The sequence below is a fragment of the Balaenoptera borealis genome (assembly GCF_965194805.1).
Source record: "Balaenoptera borealis genome assembly, chromosome: 2".
NCBI classification, from domain to species: Eukaryota; Metazoa; Chordata; class Mammalia; order Artiodactyla; family Balaenopteridae; genus Balaenoptera; species Balaenoptera borealis.
In genome coordinates this window covers 10,743,098-10,763,799 of record NC_138867.1, presented here as the reverse complement: position 1 = coordinate 10,763,799, position 20,702 = coordinate 10,743,098, and the positions used below count along the sequence as shown (strand labels likewise).

The 20,702-nt window shown below is 40.0% G+C and overlaps 1 protein-coding gene across 1 annotated transcript in view; it reads left to right on the top strand.

The window, feature by feature from the left end:
- CTNND2 (catenin delta 2) overlaps positions 1-20,702 on the top strand; it is a 942,908-nt gene that overhangs the window by 114,790 nt on the left and 807,416 nt on the right.

Here is a 20,702-nt window from a genome sequence, read left to right as displayed (position 1 = left end):
AGTGTCTGCCTCTCTCGTCACCTGGCGTTCACCCGGTGTGCTGTTGTCTTCACTTCATCTTCCTTCTTTTTATAAGAATACCTGTCATATTGGATTAAGAGCCCACCTTACTCCAGTGTGACCTCATCCTAACTCATTATATCTGCAAAGGTTCTCTTTCCGAATAAGGTAACATTCACAATCACTGCAGGTGGGATGCCCCTCAACACATCATCTTGGGGGACACGATTTAACTCAAACGTCGCTTTTATGAGTGATATTTGTGCATTTCCTGTGTAAACCCTGTGCATCGCTTGACATGCGAAGGCTGACATATCCAAAGAAACAAATGCTTATGTCCCTGTTGGTCAAGGAAAATCATCACAGTCACTATTTATAGAAAATCCTGTATATACCAGATACTCTATGAGGATTAACTTATTCAGTGCTTTCAGCAGCATGCAGGTAGGTATAATTCATTTTACAGAGGAGAAGTAGGTCTCATCTCACACAATAATCATGGGCCACATCAGATCTGACTCCAAAGTTGGTGTTCATTCTGCAACTGTATGACACTGCCCTCAACCCAGAGGGCTTATTAAAGTGTTCTTTGAACAAGCAGTGATAAGCATATGGTGGGCACTAAGTGGGTGAAACGTAATCTGGGTCAGGGAAACGGAAAGGGTGTCAAGCCAGTGACACAATGTAATTCGAGTTGGTTAACCAAGGGAGGGTTATTTTAGAGAAATTTAGTGTTGTATAAGCAATACAGGACCCCAATACCCAAACCAGAAATGGGTGAAATTATAATTATAAATTATTATATATAATAAATTATATAAATTATTATTATATATAAATTATTATATATTATAAATTATAATTATAAGTGAAATTATAGCTCAACTTCACTTTTAAGCATTGGAGCAAAAACCTTAAATAAAATTCAGTCATATAAATGTGAAAGGATCATAGCAAATTGAGTTTTATTTCAGATATGCAAGGATAGCTCAATATTAGAAAACTAAATAATGAAACCTAGCATATTAATATTAATCAAAAGATAAGCCTGTGGCCATGTCCACAGATGCCTAATATGCATTTGATAAAGTATAATACCCTGTCATAATGAAAAAATAATTATTTTAGGAGAATAACATAGACAGGAAGTTCTTTAACTTCTTGAGTTAACAGTCAGAAATATCATATTTAGGAGTACAGTAGGAGTACTTCCATAAAAATATGGAATATTATGCCTTCTATCACCTTTAATATTCAGCATTATACTTGAGATATTAGGCAATCTTAAACATAAGGGTTAAACGGATGGGGAAGCAAGAGACAGGCCATCATATTTGTAGAAGTCACAGTCATGTACCTAGAAGACACAACGGAATAACTAACAAGCTATTATCACTAATAAAGTGAGTCCATTATGCTATCCAGATCCAATCTCAAAACACAAAAAATCAATAGTTTTCCTACATACCAGCCATAAATAACTAGAACATGTTAAATGGTATGAAATCCCTTCTACAAAAGTAACAAAAGCATAAAATATAGGTAAAATCCTCACAAAAACATGCAAAACTTATTAGGAGAAAAATATTAAATTTCATAAAAGTCCATAACAAAGACCAGAGGAGAAGGAGGATATGTATCAGATTCATGAATGACAAGACTCACTATAGAATCCCTGCATATAAAAGAGAGAATTCTTTCTAGTATACAAATTTAATGCTCCTCCATTCGAAAACTCCAGGATTTTTCAGAAGTGGGAAAAAATTGATTCAAAAAATCACATGTAAATAAAAATGAATAAGATAATCCAAGACAATTAAAAAATAGTCATAATGATAATAAGACAAAGTACACTCAGGCACTTTTTTTTTTACATGAATTACCTCGTTAAGTCCTTAAAACAATAATATAAAGACTAGGAGTAGACTTCTACATATGTAACAATTTCATATATGGGAGGGAGAGAAGGAAGGGACTGTTTCAATCAGTGCGCTTGCCCGAATTGAGGTATCATTGGCTCTCTGTGTGGAAAAATGGAGTAAAACTAGATTTCTGCCTGCACACTATAAAAAAACATAAATTCGGGGTGAAGGCCTAACTGTTTTGTTTTGTTTTGTTTTTAAGTTACCTTTTTTTTAAAAATTTTTTTTAAAAATTTATTTATTTTTGGCTGCATTGGGTCTTCATTGCTGCGCGCGGGCTTTCGCTAGTTGCGGCAAGCGGGGGCTACTCTTAGTTGCAGTGTGTGGGCTTCTCACTGTGGTGGCCTCTCTTGTTGTGGAGCACGGGCTCTAGGCATGCAGGCTCAGTAGTTGTGGCTCACGGGCTCTAGAGCGCAGGCTCAGTAGTTGTGGCGCATGGGCTTAGTTGCTCCGCAGCATGTGGGATCTTCCCGGACCAGGGCTTGAACCCGTGTCCCCTGCATTGACAGGCGGACTCTCGACCACTGCACCACCAGGGAAGCCCCTAACTGTTTTAAGAGGATAAAATAATAGGTAAAGTCATGGAAATGTTTGTTAATGTTGCATATTTAATGTCCTTATGGTCATTAAACATGAAATGGACAACACAATCAAGGACTGAGAAATTTAACCATGTCGATCCTTAAATCTTATGGAGAGAGAAAAAAAATGTCTTCATAACTAAGGTTAAAATCAAGGGACATGCAAATTAAAACAATACCGAGATACCACGACTCATCTATTTGAATGGCCAAAATACAAAATACTGGTGACACCAAATTTTGGTGACGCTGTGAAGTAGCAGGAACTCTCTGTTAGTGCTGAAGGGAATGCACAATGGTGCAGTCACTTTGGAAGACAGTTTGTCAGTTTCTTACAAAACTAAACATAGCCATACCACATGATCCAGCATGTGCTCCTTGGTGTTTACCCAAAGGAGTTGAAAACAGCTCCACACAGAAACCTGCACACAGAAATACACAGCTGTATCCATAATTGCCAGAACTTGGAAGCAACCAAGATGTCCTTCAGTAGGTGAAGGGGTAAATTAATTATGGTACAGCCAGACAATGGAATATTATTCAACACTGAAAAGAAATGACCTATCAAGCCATAAAAAGACATGGAGGAAACTTAAATGCATATTACTACGTGAAAGAAGCCAATCTGAAAAAGCTGTACTGTATGATTTCAACTTGATGTCCTGGAAAAGGCAGAACCATGGAGACAGTAAAAAGATCAGTGCTTGCTAGGGGTTGGGGGAGGGAGGGATGAAAAGGTGGAGCACAGAGGATTCTTAGGGCAGGGAAAATACTCTGTGTGATACCATAATAATGGATACATATAATCATATATTTGTCCAAACGCAGAGAATGTGTAACATAGAGACTAAGCCATAAGATAATCTATGGACATTGGCTGATTATGATGTGTCAATGTAGATTCATCTGTTGTAACAAATGTAGTGCTTCGGTGGAGGATGTTATAATGCGGAAGACTGCATGTGTTGGGTGGGTGATATTGGACATCTCTGTACTTTTCCCTCACTTTTGCTGTGAACCTTAAACCTCTCTAAAAAATTAATTCTTTTTTTAAAAAATTAATTAATTAATTAATTAATTTTTGGCTGTGTTGGGTCTTCGTTTCTGTGCGAGGGCTTTCTCCAGTTGCGGCGAGCGGGGGCCACTCCTCATCGTGGTGCGTGGGCCTCTCATTGTCGCGGCCTCTCCCGTTGCGGAGCACAGGCTCAGTAGTTGTGGCTCACGGGCCTAGCCGCTCCGCTGCATGTGGGATCTTCCCGGACCGGGGCACGAACCCGTGTCCCCTGCATTGGCAGGCGGATTCTTAACCACTGTGCCACCAGGGAAGCCCTAAAAAATTAATACAAAAAATCCAAGGGACTGATGGGAATACACACTTATAAAAGCAAAGAATGAATACTGTGAATATGTAAAGAACTCCCATGAATGAATTTTCAAAAGTCACATACACTAATAGAAAGGAAACAGAGATGGGCAATACACATAAGAAGAGACGCTCAACCTTGCTTGCACTCTGAAAGTGCAAATTAGAAGCAAATGGGGCTTCCCTGGTGGCGCAGTGGTTGAGAATCTGCCTGCCAATGCAGGGGACACGGGTTCGAGCCCTGGTCTGGGAAGATCCCACATGCCACGGAGCAACTGGGCCCGTGAGCCACAATTACTGAGCCTGCGTGTCTGGAGCCTGTGCTCCGCAACAAGAGAGGCCGCGATGGTGAGAGGCCCGTGCACCGCGATGAAGAGTGGTCCCCACTTGCCGCAACTAGAGAAAGCCCTCACACAGAAACGAAGACTCAACACAGTCATAAATAAATAAATAAAAGAACGTGAATTTCTTTAAAAAAAAAAAAAAAAAATTAGAAGCAAATACAGTTTTCACCCATCGAGTTGACGGGTAATTAATGTTGGGTAGTATAATGATTCGCTAAAGGTGTGGGAACTCCGGGACTGAAGCTGAAGAGCAACTGCTTGGGAGGGCACTTTGGCAAGATTATGTTAAATTTGACATCTGCATCACTCATGCTCCAGCAATTCTGCGTCTTTGTCTCTTTCCTGTATCAGTGATTCTAAAAGTGTATCCCCATTCTGGCAGCATCAGTACCACTTGGGATAATATCAAAAATGCAGAGTTTCCAGCCCCACCCTGGGTATACCCAATCAGCAATTAATGGTTCAGCAGGTCCTCCAGGTGATCCAAATGCCATAATTTGACAAGCAGGATGAGGGCCGTTATTAGGGAGATAATAAGGGATGACAGAGCCATGCAGTGGAACACTATAGGCTATAATTAAGCAAATACGGGATAGATCTGTAAGTCTTGCTATGCCAAGTTATATTGTTTCCACAATGCAAGCTATAGAACAGGACGTGAAGAGTAGCCATTTATACAAGTGGTTCAGGTAAGACTTGAGTCTTACCTCAAATGATTCCATTTGTTACAAAGGAGAAAGTATTACGTGTTATGTATGTACATTTAAATGAACAACAACAGAAGGTCTTCCCGAGAGTGACTAGCCCAGCGTAGACCAAATAGAATTCACCATCGCCAAGTGGGCCATGTCTGGCATGGTCTCCAAATTGGGGTATGCCCAAACTATACAGTACACCTTGGGCTCTTGGAGAATACATTAGATATTCTGCTTAAATATGCAGTTTTGGGCTTCCCTGGTGGTGCAGTGGTTAAGAATCTGCCTGCCAATGCAGGGGACACGGGTTCGAGCCCTAGCCCAGTAAGATCCCACATGCTGCGGAGCAACTAAGCCCGTGCACCACAACTGCTGAGCCTGCGCTCTAGAGCCCGTGTGCCACAACTACTGAAGCCCGCATGCCTAGAGCTCGTGCTCTGCAACAAGAGAAGCCACCGCACTGAGAAGCCCACACACCACAACGAAGAGTAGCCCCCGCTCACCACAACTAGAGAAAGCCCGCAAGCAGCAACAAAGACCCAACACAGCCAAAAATAACTAAATTTATAAAAAAAAGAAAATTTTTTAAAAATGCAGTTTTTATATCCTGAAACAAGAAAAAACATTGAATTTTATAAGTTTTCATAATGGGATGACAAAAGGGCCTTTGTTCTGTACATCAGATGGTTGTCTGCTATTTGTAGTACACATGATAAACTGAGGGAAGAGTTGATATTCCACCGTGCAATAATGTACCTCTGTGATTTTTCATTGTCTTCGGTTTATTCAGTTTAAAAGGTTAATGGAACATGTTCTTTTAATATCACAGAAACTTGATGATACTTTGTAATGGCTAGTAAGGGTAAAAACAAATTTGTATTCGATGTTCACAGGTTAAATGATCACTGATGGGAAAAGGTGCAACCTTCACATTTCCCAAAGGAAAAGGTTTCAAGTTTTCCTGAATTTTTCTGTGATGACAGGTGGCTGTCAGAAATATACTACATATTTGAAAAGAAAACACATTTAAAAAGTGGATATTTAAAAGTGGCCCTTAAAAAGTGAAGAGTAAGTTAAATGCTTTTATAAGTGTGTCATTGCTCTGGAAAGAGCATTTTGAATGTTTGAAAGGACTTGGAATGTTTGATTAATCATTACATGATTTTGTTGCTAAAATCATGTAAGCCATCATGTATTTTTTTTCGTATTTGCTCACTTCACAAACCCTGAAAAATAAATGTTCTAAACATTTTTGGTTATTCAAACATACAATTTTATTTGGAATTTGGACCTATTTGTTCAAAGCTGTTAACATGAAATAACTAAACAATTGGATGGCAGGAGTGGAAATAAAAAATTACTCCCTCAAGTTCAATAAAATATACCTGAATAATAATGAATAATAGTTAACTTTAGTCAATTACAAGTGAAATTGATCAAGCATGTGCAGAAAGGAGCACTCAGTCTCTTTGCTGTTCAGCTCTCTCTCTGCTATTCTCTTCATTGCTAATTTCTAATAATTCTGTATTGTCTTCCAAAAGCTTCCTTTTCCTTTTCTTGCCTGTCCCACCCATGCCTCTCTCACTTTGGCTGATTTTATGGAAGTTGTTGAAAGATCATCACTGTCTTGTGCATAAGCCCAGTTCAAGGAACTGATTCACAGCAACCATGGTCACCGGCCAGAGCTTCAGAACATTTGGTGTCACATGCATGTGCTGTCAGGTGCAATAATCATTTTTTATGAAGTTTATTTCATTCATTCAAATTTTCAACCAACACAAACGGGTGTACTTGAGATGAACAAAATATAATTCCTTCCCTCAAAGAACTGGCAACCTAGGGAGGAAACGGTTAATACAACAGCAGTATACATAGTCGTGGGGAGACTCTGGGACCATATGGCTTATGTGACCATCTGGGAGGAGAAAGACATCAAGGAGAGCTTCCAGGAGAAGTAGGATTGGCCAGTTGGAAACAGGGCATTCTAGGAGCATACAAAGACAGGAGAGTGAAAAACAGTGTAGTTTCGAGAGGAAATTACCGCAGTTTGCTCTGCTGGTAGAAAGCTGGTCTGCAGCAGATGAAATCTCCTGGTTTTAGACAGTTTTTATCATTGCATCATAAACTTGAGTTTCTCATCCCTGGCTGTGCATCAGACTTCTCTGGGACCCAACCCTGACACTACTGAATCAGAAACTTCAAGTGGGCCCAGGCACTGGATTTTTTATAAGGTTAGTTAATTCTGAGGGGCTGAGAAGCTTGTCTGTAGGTTGTCTGTATTTAATGCTCTTTTGATATTGCAGACCTCCTACATTATAGTTTATCTGTTTCAGCATGTATCCATGGTATTCTTAAGTTAGTTAGTTGTTTCCAGGCCTTGGTCTTTGCTGGAGTTGAAGGCAGCACTCATGGATTTGAGCAGAGTACTAAGGGTCCTCAGCACTGACTTGAGCATAGTTATTAGTCTGATTTAATGTGCAGGAATAACATTAATAGCCGGACCGTGAAAGTCTTGAATACCATGCTAAGTAATTTAAAATTTAAATTGACTGAAAAGGTGGATAATCAAACAGAGCAAAACCAACCAGAGTTAAAAATTAGATGTGGCCATCAGGTAATGACTTTAGTTTAAAATCTCCTGAAAATACCTTTAATTTGGGTTTGAACAAGAGGAACATAATTGGATTTTCAGCGTCTTCTCCAAACACAGTAAACTCCAAGCGAGCAGTGTTCTACAGATGAGTATCAGCTGTGTATTTGTTGGGAAATTAGGCATTAATTTCTAGAGCCCTGTCAATACATATTCATTTCTTTATGCGTCCATGTAAAAGTGCATTAGAAATGGGACCTGGTCTCAGCAGGAAGTAGAAATATTCTCCCAACAAAATGCAACCGTATTTTAGGATTCACTTTCATCTTTCTTATTGAAACTCCAAAGATAGCTGTATAAAGTAATCGTCATAGAAATAATCCTTCCTAACTCATCTCAAAACTAGAATCAGGCATGCACACGAATGCATGCACACTCACATGTACACACACTGAGAGCCCATTATTAAGTGATGGGAATTTGTGCAAAATCCAATAATTTCTAATATAAACAGCCAAAAATTTCAAATGAAGTTTCAGTAATCCTTTCTGTTAATTAAAAATCTTAAATACTCCCGATTCAGCTTACCAAGAAACAAAAAGTAAACTTTATAAGTGTTCTACATAACTAGATCGATTGCAGATGTAATTAAAATAGTCATAACTGGAAAACCTATTTCACGGTGTAGCTATGGTGGCATATACGTGATTCCCTAGAAAAGTGGCTAAAATACAGTGTTTAATAAGTCATGAATTATGATTGTTAATATCGCTGCATTTATTTTATCTATGATTTATGTTCACTCTCAGATCTTTTTCTGAGTTGTAACATAGTTAGAAATATAGGTCTTGATTATGAACAGACTTTTCAATCTAGGTGTACATATGCATAATAATTTTGCTTAGCTCTATTTAAGCAGAATAGTATATAAAGATACCACTGTTTAAGTGAAGAAAATTTATTAGTAGTACTGAAGACTTGCATTTACAAAAATTTTGTGTCTTTAATAACTTGCCCACTGTAGTGCAGTCCAGAAATTCTGCATTGGGGTGGGATAATTCTATCCATAACATGTCACAGATGGAGAGCTGACTTTAGCTCTGGAGCACATGTAAGTTGTTGCTATGACTTTATTGTTTAACCAATTTTGCATCTTTGTGGCAGCCAAGCATTAAGAAGGTAAAGAGTCCCTTCCTCTGGAATTTTCATGATCTGAGTGCTGCCCTACGACTCCATTCTAATACTTAGAAAAAAAGGAAACTCTTGGGCAATAATAAAATGAAAATGTGGGTAAACCCTAAAATATCACGGGGAATCACAAGCTCAGTATATTAGTTAGCTAAACGTGAAAACTTTGGACCACTGAAGATAAATGTTTATTCATGAGAGTTATTAAGGAAAAAGTGTCAAACTTATAAGGAGAGAGATTTCAAAGAAGAGTTATTCATTTTTTATTTCAGTTCAGTTTCTTTCATCCAAAATAAACTGATTTGCTTTAATGATCCTAGGATAGTTTCACGTCATCTTTGTCATTTCATTTTTGTTTTGTCTAGCATCTGAAAATGTTTTATCTGTATCTTGCTCCAGCCTTTTCTAATTTAAGGAAAGAAGTGAATTTCCAACATCAGTTAATTTTCATAACACCTCTCTGGAAAATCAGTAGCATTTACTTTTCTGGCCTGGGTATTGAGGGGCTTAAGGTGTAATGCTTTATTTATAACCACTGCAATGATTTATGGAACAGAGAGCACCCTGGGAAGCTACATCACTTTAAAAAGTATTAATACATTAATAGAGTAACAGAAAGCAGTCTCAAGGAAATATGCAAATTGAAGAATTCCCTTCTGAGAGGATTGTCTTACACTTTTCTAAAATACAATTATGACAGTTGTAGAAGCGGCTCGTGATGATAGAGAAAGAAGCGGCAGCCCCTGGGGTCCGGGAGCTGTCCTGGCGCCCAGGGCTCCACCTGGGGCTCATCAGCACTTCAGCAGGGGCAGGTGGGCCAGGCGTGCAGCCCCGAGCTGGGTACACGGAGATGCGCCAGGGAGCACAGCTGCTGGAGGAGATAGCAGCGGGACAGCCGTCCATGACTGCCGAGAACACTTCACTGCCCGGCTCGAGAGGCTGCAGGGACAGTTCGCCTTCAGGCCTGGGAGCCGCGATTCAGGAAGGGGCTCAAGTCCAAACACCGTATCCTGGTCTTACCAGCATGTCACTACTTCCGCTATGGGGGAGGAGCTGGGGGAGGAATTCTCTTCCCCTCTTGAAAAAGTTGGGGAAGATGCTAACAGCCCACCTCCAAAATTCAATCAAGGCACTTTCTTCTGCGAGATAAATTCTGACACTAGTTGCTGAGGTTCATTTGTCTGTTTTCACTGTATAACCTGCAAGTTTGGGATACTATTATATTTTCTATTTTGCAGTTTCCGTTTTTTCTCTGTTAACAATATGTGATTGGAGTATTTTCATTCCACTTCTTCTTTCAACTGTGTTAAATAGTATAGATTTATTTTGATAGAACATGCATTAAGCAACCAATTTGTATTTTATTCACTTTAAACTGGAGCTTAATTTTTTTTAATTAGCTTTTAATATTTGATGTTAAGGTGTTCAAGGTACTGTAAAGTATTTAAAAATGGTTATCTTGTTAAAAAACCACACTGATTAACCTTTCTTTAGTTCAGCCATCATTATTTATTATATTTCTTTTAAAAATCTACCTGTCCTACTTCTTTTTTTTTTTTTTTAATAAATTTATTTATTTATTTATCTATTTATTGGAGGCGTTGGGTTTTCGTTGAGGTGCGCGGGCTTCTCATTGTAGTGGCTTCTCTTGTTGCGGAGCGTGGGCTCTAGGTGCGTGGGCTTCAGTAGTTGTGGCACACAGGCTCAGTAGTTGTGGCTCACGGGCTCTAGAGTGCAGGCTTAGTAGTTGTGGCGCATGGGCTTAGTTGCTCTGCGGTATGTGGGATCTTCCCAGACCAGGGCTCGAACCCGTGTCCCCTGCATTGGCAGGCGGATTCTTAACCACTGCGCCACCAGGGAAGTCCCTACCTGTCCTACTTCTAACCAGATGGCTTACAAAATTGTTAGTGACTATTTTTGACCCACAAATTATCATAATCTTTTACTAGGTATATGTAAATATTATAATATTGGGATACATTAATTATGTTTCAGTGTGTTATAATTCTCAGTATACACTGTAACTCATGTTTTGTTGCGGGGAAAACAACTATGCATAAATGTTGCAATTAGATAAACAACTGTAATCAAGAATTTTTTGTTTTTACTTTGTGTGCACATATAAGCAAGATAGACATACATGTAGTCACGTAATTTGCATGCACATTAGAAGAAAAGTATGGCACAAATTGTGCCTGTATTATCTGTTGCTGCATAACAAATTACCACAAAGTTAGTGGCTGAAAACAACACCCCTCTGTTATCTCACCCAGTGTCTGTAGGTCAGAGGTCCAGCCGTGGCTTAGCTGGTCCTTAGCTCAGCACACCGCCAGGCTGAAATCAAGGCACTGGCCAGGCTGCAGCTTCACCTGCAGGCTCGACTAGGGAATGATGCACTTCCACATTCTTTCAGGTTGTTGGCAGAATTCATTTCCTTTTGGCTGTAGAAGTCATGGGGCTTGCCTGTTCATAGCTGATAACAGAGAAGGATAGTCTGTGGCTTCAAGTTTTTTATCTCTAGACCTGCTTTAAAGAGCTCACCTGATTAAGTCAGGCCCACCAGGGCACTCTCCCTTTTGATTAACTGGAAGTCAATTGATTAAGGGACCTTGATTCTACCTGAAAAAAAAAATTCATTCATTTTTGCCGTATAATGTAGCCTAACCATTGGACATCCATCGTATTTACAAGTCTTGCCCACACTGAAGAGGAGGGCATAACACCAGGGCAGAGGTATTAGGGGTCATTTTAGAGTTCTGCCTCCCATCTCCCCTTTCCCAAGAAAAACCTCCCAAATTCAGTTATTACTGGCATTCTTTGAGTTACTAGTATATGATAGAACCTGTATTATTATCATTTATTAAGCACTTAAAATCGTTATTTTCACAAAAATTTTAAATGTGCCACATTTAAAATTTCTCTTATTTTCCATTGTCCACTTGACTTCCATGAACATTTGTTTGATGGCTTGCATGTTTTCCAGTATGTCAACAATTGTTGTCACTTTGCCATAGCTTATGTCATTTCCACCAAGGCACCAATAAATTTTACTGTTATCAACATCGTATTCGTTCACCGATCCCAGCAGAAAGTCTACTTATTCTCTAGTGGTTTTTGTGAACTGTTGTTGTTTTTGTTCTACTCTGTTTTGCAGCCACAACTGTGGGTACAGTGTCTACTGAACATGGTTGCGATGCCCTGCTGTGTAAGTGGGTTTACGGGGCTCCTCCCTGACTCTCCTAGCTTCTCTGTGAGCGTTCTCTCACCCAGGGCGCCACGGAGAGCCATCACCCATGAAGTCCTGGGGAATGGGACTACCACGTGGGTGGTCAGGGCCTTAACTACCCCCCTGGTGGCCTTGGGAAGGAAACTAAGAATTCCCTGAGCAGTGGAGCAATGTCTTTTTTAGAAATAGAGCAGGTGACATAATTGTAGGTGGCAAATGGGAAGCCCTGCCAGGATGAAATAGTAGTGCCTGTTTGGCAGTTAGTAGTGGACATCATGACTGGGTCTGCTTGTCTACCAGTAATTCCATGTGTGTATGCAAAGGGGGAGAAGCTTCTTTTGCCCAGCTTTCTCTTGCCACATGGAGGCCCACCAACTAGAGAAATCATCCCAACTTTTCTCAGCAACTGTGTCACTCCTGTCCCCTTGGGTGCTGCGGAGCCTGCGAACTGGCAGGTGTGATCCCACCCCTCTTTCTTCTCTTTGGGATCTGCCTCTCCATTGCCCTGCTTCTTAATTGGTTAAGTTGGCCAAAGGCACCCTCAGTCCGTCTAGCTATGTATATGCTTCAGTATTAGAATTCCTTCTGACCCACAGCTATAAACCGCATTCACCAAAGTCCACTAGACCAGCACTGAAGGTGAATTTTCTCTGTACATTTGCCTGAATCTTGCATCAGTCTCTTCTTTGATTCTAAACCTGAGCACTAAACATGAGTGCAATTTACTTAGCTTCCTAAAATATTCACATTATAGATGTTGGGGAATTGTTTTATAATCACAAGAGAGATCAACATGTAGAAGAGAAATAAAATTCTTATATCATAAAGAAATATGATAATGAAATATGTGAAAGATATTGTGCATTTCATGGTGAACCTAGATAGTTCAAAGATGAAAAAGGTTAAATTAGGCCCAAGCCAATTTTTGATTCTTTTGGGCATGCTGCTTGAAATAAATTTTTGGTAGTGATATGCGACCATTATTAAAATATTCCAGCAGTAGATAACAAAGGATGAAGTTTTAAAAGAAAAGCATACATATATGTAGACTTGCTTTTATGCCGCCGTGTTGACACAGGATTTGCTTGGATGGAGCCTAGATGATGGGTCTACCTTAGCCATTTTGTTGCCTTGTTAGAGGATGACATAGGGTTAGTCTTCAATCTTATTCCTTAAAAAGCAAATTCTAAATATCGTAAGTTTACAAAAGATAATTTTTTTCATACTTAGCATTTAGTAGAGCAGTAGCTTTCAAACATTGGTACATATTAAAGTTACCTCCCCAAATCCAGTATTCACCCCAGCTCAATTTCATCAGAATCTCTTGGGACAAGGACCTAGGTATCAATATATTGATATTGATATATCAATATATATATCAAATATATATTGATATCAATAAATATCAATATATATTTAAGTCCAGACAATCCCAAAGTATAGACAAGTCTAAGAACCACTGTAGCAGTAATTTAAAAGTAGTACATTCCAAACAGTCAGCATGTAGCAATTAGAGAGAGATGGTGGGTACCAAATACATGGCCACGTTATCAAATGTGGTCATTGTGATACATTGCGAGTGTCATTCAGTGTGGAGAAACTCAAAGGAGAAAAGATTGTGAATAATTTTTTTTGCACCAGTGATAAATCAGTTGTCAGACTGTGTGAATTATCTAATGTGTAAATCGTTGAGTATATTTCAGAGCAAAGCAGACATTTCCCCTTGCATGTTACTCTTCATTTCAAAATCTATCTTAACATAGGTTATGTTCACAAAGCACCCTGCAGTTTTATCAAGTATTCTCCAAATTATAAAACTTATTGCAAAAAGACAGTTGAAGTGCAGTAACAAGCAAAAGCAAGGCCCTTGGGGAAAGGAACCCTCAACCTTTGACTGTAAGCTCCCAGAGGGCAGGACCCAGTATTGTTCATTTCTCTGCATTCCTCAGAATCCTTAACGCTTGATTGTGTTTCCATTAAACTCTGGATACTTGGGAAGTGATGATGGTAGGGAATTTATAGATTGGAATGATGCAGTGAGAAAGGGCAGCATGAAATTGGAAAGGCATGGCCTTTTTTTATTCAGCTGGGTGGACCTCAAGCTGGGTTGTATTTAGTTCCCTCCTCTGTAAATGGGATTAGTGTCCTCTATCTTATCAGCTTGGTTAAGTGAGATAGTATTTGTAAAACTCCTAGGGACTGCAATAACATATGTATGTTAACAAAGTTCTTTTCCATACCTGTCTTGAAAACAGTTTATCAGTGTATTTAGGTAAAGCAGTGGCTATAAAAAGGAAATAAAGTAGTTGGCTTGGGACAAAGGTTAAGGATGTTATCACATTTAAATTTGAAGTAAATGGAGAGCCCTTTATTGGTTAAAGAAACTCTTGTAGAATACAATTCAATTTCAAAAAAACAAACAATCCAATCATAAAATGGGCAGAAAACCTAGATAGACATTTCTCCAAAGAAGACATACAGATGGCCAATAAGCACATGAAAAGATCTTAACACTGCTAATTATTAGAGAAATGCAAATCAAAACTACAGTGAGGTATCACACTGGTATCACACTGTTCTGAATGGCCATCATTAAAAAGTCTACAAATAACAAATGCTGGAGAAAAGGGAGCCCTCCTACAGTGTTGGTGGAAATGTAAATTGGTGCAGCCACGATGGAAAACAGTATGGAGGTTATTTAAAACACTGAAAATAGAGTTACCATATGATCCAGCAGTCCCACTCCTGGGCATATATCCGGAGAAAACTCTAATTCGAAAAAATAATTGCACCTCAGTGTTCATTGCAGCTCTATTTACAATAACCAGGACATGGAAGCCACCTAAGTGTCCATCAACAGCTGAATGGAAAAGAAGATGTGGATATATACAATGGAATGTTACTCAGCCATAAAAAAGAATGAAATAATGCCCTTTGCAGCAACATGGATGGACCTAGAGATTATCATACTAAGTAAAGTAAGTCAGAAAGACAAATACCATACGATATCACTTATATGTGGAGTCTAAAATATTGAATATGATTCAAATGAACTTATTTACAAAACAGAGACTCACAGACATAGAAAACAAACTTATGGTTACCAAAGGGGAAAGGGGGTGGGGGAGGGATAAATTAGGAATTTGGGATTAAAATATACATACTGTTACATATAAAATAATCAACAAGGACCTACTGTGTAGCACAGGGAACTGTACTCAGTATCCTGTAATAAGCCATAATGGAAAAGAATATGAAAAAAGAATACATATATATATCTGAGTCACTTTGCTATAACCAGAACTAACACAACATTGTAAATCAACTATACTTCAATTTTAAAAAATTGTAAATTAAATATTCAAACATTAAAAAAAAGAAATTCTTGTAGAAATCCATGGCCCCAGGTACTTTGCTTTCCTTGTTTTCCACCTAAGTGGGAAAAGACTGGCCAACTCTTGATGGGCTCTTTGGCTCACTGGTGATGTCACTGCCCTGTTTGCTTGTAGGGCTGGCCTTGGGGAAGTCATAGAGAAGGAAGACACCGCCTGCTTTAAGCATCTCCAGGTTCAGCTTTCTGTGCCACCTTCCTTGCACCAAGGAAACACCCCTGCCAGCCTCTCTCCACCTCCCCATCTCTCTCCTTGTAGGAGCCAGTGAGAGAACATCTGTGTGACTCGGGGTGGGCGTGCTAGGTGGGATCTTCTCTTCTCTGAACTGGGGATAGGGGTCCATGGATTCAATCACATTCTACCTTCAGAGGTTTGCCATCTGAGGGCTGTCACTCAGGGGTGATGAGAGGTGCCATTTCACAGAACAGTCATCAAGGCCTCAACACTCCCCGGGGTGGGGGGGGCAGCAGGAGGAGTCATGGTGGCCTTTGGGGGCCAGTGCAGTGTGAACAGAGGCAGTCCCTCCTCATCTTCCCCAGGTGGAGGGGTGGCTCGGGACCCTCCCTTCCCGAGGTCACGACAGTGACTGACAGAGGTGGGCGATGCCAGCACGAGTGGAGAATGACACGCCCTCACCCAGGCTTGCTGAAGTTGACCATCGGGAAGAAGTGTTGTGATGGCTGTCAGACATTGCTTTGAATTTGGGTTTCTGGGCGGTGTGAAAGAAGGGTCCCACCTGTGCCCAGGGGCTCAGAATTGGGCTGCAGAAGGTCGATGAGATGGGAGCCCTCGGCTTCCCAGGGGACACAGTGGTGCGCTGCTCTCAGGCATGTGACTTGAAGGTTGCAGGTGGGTCATCTGGATGGCTTGGTCCCTCCTCTGCAGGGTCTACTGATGCCCAGAACAGATGCTCTGGTCCGACCTGCTCTCACGTGGCATGGGAGAGCTTCGTCTTTCCAGGAGCTATACAGGTGGGGCCCCTTCCAGAAAGGAGACGTCATACTCAACAGGGAACGTCACATGAAGGCCCCATTAAAAAAAAAAAAATCCTGCCCTGACCTTTCCCAAATCCTAGAAGGGGAAGAGAGAGAAGAGAGAAGTTGCAGCATGTAGCCTCCACGCTCTGTACAGTAGAAAATAGATGATTGACTTGAGACTGATGTTGGGGGTCTTAAAATTGACAAGCATTAAGTCCTATTAACTGAAACAAGACTGTTTTAGTAACCAAGTCAATGAAAATTTAATAAATTGGACTGAGCTGTCTTGAAGCAAACCAGCCACCCAGCAGAAAAGGAAAGATTGACAAATCACGGCAGGTAGAAGTTACTGGAGAAGAGAAAACCATTTGATATTTATACATCAACAACTGGCAACTTCTCATATAACCAAGAATAGATACTTTGAGTCCAGAAGCTGTGATAACAGCTGATCTCCATCTAAGTGACTTACCAGGTCTGCCGACTCATTACCAATGTTCTAACCCATGTCAGCACCCTGTTATAAGCCAGTAGGTAACCCATGTTATATGCAGACTGAGATCAGCATCTTTCTGGGCACTCTCTGTACAAGACACCCTATGATTCTCCCCCCAGGGCTTGTTTGTGCCCCTCGTGTTACCATGAATTGGTAATTTAGCTAAATAGCATATAAACCAATGGAATGGAAGGTCAAAGTGAAAGCTGTTGTTTCAATGAAAGCTACAGTAAGTGCTGGAAGGTGAGAATGAAAAGATAGCCATTGGATTAGGGTGTGTGAGAAAGCAGTAAGAAGTATGGTTAAACAAATCATAAAAATCCAAAATTGGTCTTCATTCAATCTGTTTCATGGTTTTGTTTTTTAGTCCACCCACCATTTTCAAATAACTGAAATGTGAACTCATAGAGCTTACACCATGCATTACATATAATGTGTGAGGAGAACATGACCTTCTGATCCAAGGCTCAGATCTCACAATGGCGTGTTCTTCTGTAAAAAGATGGGAGATGTGTATATTATGTTCTAAGATTGAAAAACATTAAGAGATGTATCTATTTCTGTCAATTTTTTAATCATAACTGATTTTTTGGCATTTTCTTCTTATTTTAGAACACTTTTAGACTTACAGAACAATTGTGAAGATAGTATAGAGGGTTTCTGTATGCCTCACACCCAATTTTCCCTATTATTAATATCTTACATTCTTATATTACATTTGTCACAGTTAATGAACCAATATTGACAATTACTCACTTAAGTCTATAGTTTATTCAGATTTCTTCACATTTTTCCTAATGTTTTTCCTAATTTTTTCCTAATGTTGCAGGATCCCATCTAGGGTTCTATGTTATATTTAATAGTCATGTCTCCTTAGGCTCCTCTGAGCTATGCTGTTTTTCTGACTCCTTGTTTTTGATGACCTTGACAGTTTTGAGGTCAGAGATTTTTTAGAATATCCCTCCACTGGGATTTATCTGCTGTTCTTCTCATGAGTAGACTGAGGTCATGGGGTTTGGAAAGGAAGACCACAGGGATAAAGTACTGTTCCCATCACATCCTATTAAGGGTATGTCCTGTCAACATGACTTGTTTCCATTGATGTTGACCTTGATCCCCAGGCTGGGGTTGCTGCTCAGAATCACCTGGAGAAGTCACTGACCATTCACACCCTTGGGCCTGGAGATTTTGGTTCCAGAATGAAAAGATATTGATGACAGGTGGTTGATACAAATAGTGCAAGGACTGGAATGCAACAAATACCATTAAGATCCTTGGGCTCTGAAATTTTTAAATTCTGGGACCATCTTAGAACCAAATGCCAGGTGCCAAAACTTACAAGTTTATGGCATAGACCAGTGGTTCTTAAATACTCAGGTATATCAGAATCACCTGGGAGAGCTAATAAAGTACCCCCAGGGTTCCCAGGGGCCTAGAGTCATTGAAAGAGCCAGGGCCTGGGCTTTTGTGTTTTTTACTAAGATTTTCAGGTGAATTTTGATATGACTGATGTTTGAGAACTAAAAATAAAAATATTGGATGTAGAATAACTTTACTGTGGAAGATGCCTGTTTTTTTGGGTTTTTTTCCTATCAAGCATTCAGTTCCCTACTTCACACACAAGCCCCTAATACTTATTAGAGAAGCCCACCCTTCCCAATTTTTATGGTGGCCTCTGCTAAGATTCATAAGTGAAGCTCTGACCTGGCTAATCAACCAACTCCATGTTCCTTGTCTCAGAACTTGATCTAGGACTGGAAAGATGAACCAAGTGAACCTCATTCACTGGAGTTAAGCATATTGAATGGGAAAAATGAATATATACTTTGTTTCTAACACTTTTTTAAATTTTATTTATTTATTTATTTATGGCTGTGTTGGGTCTTAGTCTCTGTGCAAGGGCTTTCTCCAGTTGCGGCAAGCGGGGGCCACTCTTCATCGCGGTGCGCGGGCCTCTCACCATCGCGGCCTCTCCCGTTGCGGAGCACAGGCTCTAGACGCGCAGGCTCAGTAGTTGTGGCTCACGGGCCCAGCTGCTCCGCGGCATGTGGGATCCTCCCAGACCAGGGCTCGAACCCGTGTCCCCTGCATTGGCAGGCAGACTCTCAACCACTGCGCCACCAGGGAAGCCCTAACACTTTTGATATATTGAATATTGACATATGAAATACCAAGGTAAACTTGACTCAAGAAGTGTTTTGTAATCAATAGTCAGTGAACTGATTCAGTTCACTGAATTCAGTCAGTGAACTTATAGGCAAAATGCCGTTTTTGGACTCATGATGGCTATTGTTAAAGTAATTGTGTATAAAGGCCCTGTTTATTGAAGAGAAAGGTGATTCATTTGTGGCTGAGAGGCAGATTCACATGCCAAGAGATGTTTCTTGACATTTTGCTCATGTGAAGGTCAATTATGGTAATTTATTTAAACAATTCATTGAGTATATTAAAACAAAGTAATTGAAAGTGAGGATGTGCTTATACAGTTAATTTTTTGAAATAGCAAAATTATACCACACCTATATATGTCGTGAGCATTACGTATTTGTTGAGACTCGCTTAATGAAGATGAATGTTTTTAAACAAGTGATCATCCCCTAGATAATCCTTTCTGAAAATCTGGATTTTATATACTGTTTTTATTGGAAGCACCGATAGCCAGTAGTATAACTTACCTAATTTTTTATTATGGGATGCTTCCTAGTTCTCAGTTATTCAGTTATTTTGATCTTTATTGTTAAGAACTTGTAACTATAGAATGTTTAAATATAAAATATTTCTATCCTTTAGTATTCAAAAGTATGTCCCTTTTTTAAAAAAAAGAACATGGAATATTTTGCTTACTACATGATTAACTTGGGAACATCTTGCTGGGGTAAAGCAACCTGAATCGCTACAATCAGGTATTTTGTGGGGGAATCCCAGATCAGTCACTCATCAGCTGTTTGTGAGGTTGAATATGTTAATCTTTCTAAGTCTCGGTTTTCCCATCTGTGAAATAATTGAGATTTTCAATGTTACATCTCTGATTCTGTGGATAAAGAAATATGCAGTAAGCCTATCAATAGTATGTACTGAAATAATGGTAGCTCTTTTAGAGTCTTCATCCATTGCATCTGTTAACTTTTCCCCATCCCTGTCCCTACAGAAACACTTGTATTCTCAATAGAGGCTTACGATTCGGAATTAAATTAACAGAAGATATTCTTTAAAATGCATTGTTGGTAGAATGGGAGTTGACAATTTCAAGTCCCAGTGTTTTCAACATTGTTTTTCTTGCTCACTGGCTGAGAGGTGAAGTCTCTCAGCTCCCCACACCCTCTGCTCTGCAATCTCATGACCACAGCAAAACCAGATTCGGGCACACCTCTCCCTCCCCAGGTGTGTTTGTTTCCTAAGGCTGCTGTAGCAAATTACCATGAACTGAGTGGCTTAAAGCAATAGAAATTTATTCTCTCACAATCTGGAGGCTAGAAGTCCTCAGTCAGCGTGTCAGAATGGCACAAATGCTCTTCGAATGCTCTAGGGGAGAGGTCTTCCTTGACTCTTCTAGCGTTGGTTGGTTGCTGGCAATCCTTGGTGTTCCTGGGCTTGTGGCAACATGCTCCAGTCTCTGCCTTCATCATCCCACGGCCGTTTCCCTCTATGTGTATCAGTGTCCAAATTTTCCTCTTAGAAGGACACCAGTCATTGGATTAGCTCTCACCCCAATCCAGCATGACCTCCGCTTGATTACATCTGCAAAGTCCCTATTTGCAAATAAGATCACATTCACAGGTTCCAGCTGACATAAATTTGAGGGGGACACTATTTAAGCCAGTTCACCAAGGCTTCAGACACATGCTCCCTCCCTAGCACCTTCTGGAAACCAGGGTCTCTCACATGCTTTGCCCCTTTGACCCCTCTGCAAGCAGCAGCCACCCATAAG